Here is a 3,718-nt window from a genome sequence, read left to right as displayed (position 1 = left end):
CGTAAATCTTTGCCCTCATAAAGGCTTTATAAAGTAGGACAAACACTCCTCGGCTGCTGGCCGAGGAGGTTGAAGCCGATGGTCGGTCAACAAAGTTTTGTACAATGCGGATCCGAGCATTAATGACGTAAAGTACTTGGATATATAAAGTCATTGCATATAATTTGTGATTTTACTATGGATATCGATCCTTAATCCGGCCTCCCGTGCCCGCATTAAGGCTCGGGGGCTACTGGACTTCGGGCTTATTATTTACAAATATTAAAAGGGCACATCGATCCCCTGATCTAGTGTTTCCACCTGACCAGTGTCTCGGGGGCTATTGCATTGACAATCCAATGCAGAAAATTTAAAATGCAATATAGTTTTCGAGGAGATTATTATCCTCAGGTTGGTCGGCCGCACCCAACCCGAGTCTCGAGGACTTTGCACACCGTGTTTCTATTCCTAAGTATGTTGCCGAGCTGGGAATTGATCCTCAGGTCGATTTTGCGAATCAACCTAAGTCCCAGGGGCTACTAGGATCAGTGGTATTATGTCATCCTTCAGGTACATCTCGGGTTTCCGACTGACACACACCTTGAGGGTTACTGATATACATATACCGGCTATACATCTCGTCAGAGATTACATTACACAATTCCAAATTAAATTTATAAAAATCAGCCCATGGCCAAGGTGGTGCACCACCTCGGAAGTAGTCCGACATAAAGCTCGGGTGACAGTGGCTGGCTCCATAGAGGGCATTTCCGGCATTAAGCTCGGCTAAACTCCTACAACTTTTTTGAACCAAGGTGATCTATGACACCTCGGATACAGTTCGGCGTTGGAGCTTGACATAGTCCGGTGTTTGAGCTAGGATACAGTCCGGCATTGGAGCTCGAAAGCGGTCCGGCATTGGTGCTTGGCTGCAAAAGATATGTCGAATGTAGTCTGGCGTTGGAGCTCGGATGCAAGAGGATACCGCCCCACGAGAACAACTTCAAACCCAAGGTGTGGCGTGAAAAATAACAAGGCATTGATAAAGGCCGATAACTTAAAGGGGCTCCTCGGATACCCGACGTATAAACTTTTCGGATCCACTTCGGAAATCCTCAAGATCGAAGATGAGAAGATTTATTGAACCAGTTTTCAAGACCGACGACCGAAGATGAAGAACAGTCCAGAAGAACCGAGGAGCGTCCCCAACTTGAAGACCGGTTCAGGAGGCTACTGACGGTGTCCTGGACTAGGGGGTACTCACCACGTCGTCTCCCGATCAGTTAGATTAGGCCAAGGACCCCCATGGCCGTATACTCATGGGCCAGTTCATGCAACCACTGCCGCATACAAGGAAGACTCCACAAGACTTGGCGCCCAAGACAAGGACTCTCCTAAACCCTAGGCCTCCGGTATCTTATATAAACCGTGGCCAGGCTAGTCAATAGACAATCTGATATTCATTACTACAATCTCGTGGTAGACACATGTACTTTGTACTACACCCATATGAATACAATCAAAAGCAGCATGTGGGGTATTATCTCATCAAGAGAGCCCGAAGCTGGGTAAAACCCCGTGTCCATGTTACCATTGCTCCAAGACACCTAGCTTAGGACCCCTACTACGAGATACGCTGGATATTGAACCGACAGTCACCACCAACTCTCCCCCCTCTATGAAGCAATGTAACACCTATTCTACCCGCTGTAATCTCTACTTAAACATGGTTCTTAATGCTACATATTATTATCCAATGATGTGTTGCCATCCTATGATGTTTGAGTAGATCTGTTTTATCCTATGGGTTGATTGATGATTATGATTGGTTTGAGTTGTATATTTTACTTTGGTGCTGTCCTATGGTGCCCTCCGTGTCACGCAAGAGTGAGGGATTCCCGCTATAGAGTGTTGCAGTACATTCATGATTTGCTTATGGTGGGTGGCGAGAGTGACAGAAGCTTATACCCGAGTGAGGGGGTTGTTGTGTATGGGATAAAGAGGACTTGATACTTAATGCAATGGTTGGGTTTTACCTTAACTTTGGTAGTTGTGGATGCTTGCTAGAGTTCCAACCATAAGTGCATATGATCCAAGTACGGAAACTATGTTAGCTCATGCCTCTCCCTCATATAAAATTGCAATAATGATTACCGATCTAGTTATCGATTGCCTATGGACAAAATACTTCTCTTGTGTTATAAAAGTCTTTCTACTAAACAACTAACTATTATTTCTCGCAAAGTACTCCTAGTTTTATTCTTGCAAAGTAGTTCTAGCATCACACCTACAAAATAGTTTCATACTTGTTCTTGGTAAAGTGTACATTAAGTCTGGGTAGAGTTGTATCGGTGGTTGATAGAACTTGAAGGGAATATAAATCCTACCTTGCGCTCCTCATTGGGTTCGACACTCTTATTTATCGAAAAAGCTACAATTGATCCCCTATACTTGTGGGTTATCAAGACCTTTTTCTGGCACCATTCCCGGGGAGCAATAGCGTGGGGTGAATATTCTCGTGTGTGCTTGTTTGCTTTATCACTAAGTAGATTTTATTTTCTGTTCTAAATTGTTCTCTATCTTTAGTTATGGATATGGAACACAAAATACCAAAAAAATTAGTTGTACTTGCTACTCATAGAGATGGGAACCTCCAAAAATCCTTGATGCTCATCATGTGGAAAATATTGAACACTACTTTGGTAATCCTAAGAAAACCCCATTCAACTTGATAATGGGAGACATGTTGGATCAACGTGAATACTTTAGGGATTATCGCTTGACGCAAAAAGGGAAACTCTTATGGGATGAAATTGATTGTTTGCAATGGTATGCTTGGAATTTATGCTTGACATATGATTATACTTGTTGCTCTAAGATGAAGGCTCCCCACCTTCCCTTTTCATATGATTTTAATGATAATGAAACCTTGGCTTCTTATGCTCAAGGTATTTATGATTACTATGACGTGGAACGAATAGAAGAATTTGTTGCTTTTAAGGGTGCTTGTGAAATTAAATGTTTGTTTGAAGAGTATGAAGATTATGATGATGTTGTTTATCGATCTGAAAATTTTTCTATACTTAAATATTGCTATGACAGTTGTAAATACAATGTTGATATTGATGCATTTATTGAGAAGGTCTCTACTGTCCAAGAAGAAACTAATATTTACAGGAATCTATGGTAGAAGAAATTGCTGAAATTTTGAGCTCATTAGATGAAAAAGATGAGGAGGAGAGCGAAGAACAAAAGGAGGAAGAGCAGATTGATCACCTGTGCCCACCTTCTAGTGAGAGTAACTCTTCAACTCATACATTGTTTAATTTCCCTTCGTACTTACCAAAGGATGTATGCTGTGATCCGTTGATTCATTTCACATATCCCTTTTTTGATGAAATTGATGCTTGCTATGATTGTGGCCATGATGCCAATATGAATGATGCTTACGGAGATGAACTTGCTATGGCACCCACACATGATAGTCCTATTATCTTTTTGAATTCTGCCAACTACACTGTATCGGAGAAGTTTGCTCTTATTAAGGATTATACTAATGGGTTGCGTTTTACCACTACACATGATAATTTTGATGGGTATAATATGCATGTGCTTGCTGCTCCTACTTGCAATTATTATAAGAGAGGAACTACATCTCCGCCTCTCAATGTTTTCAGCACGATAAAATTGCAATAAACTGTTTATGCTATGTATCGTCCTTTACTTTGTGTGCATGAAT

Source organism: Triticum aestivum, chromosome 1B (assembly GCF_018294505.1).
Source record: "Triticum aestivum cultivar Chinese Spring chromosome 1B, IWGSC CS RefSeq v2.1, whole genome shotgun sequence".
NCBI classification, from domain to species: domain Eukaryota; kingdom Viridiplantae; phylum Streptophyta; class Magnoliopsida; order Poales; family Poaceae; genus Triticum; species Triticum aestivum.
This window is presented reverse-complemented; position numbering follows the sequence as displayed.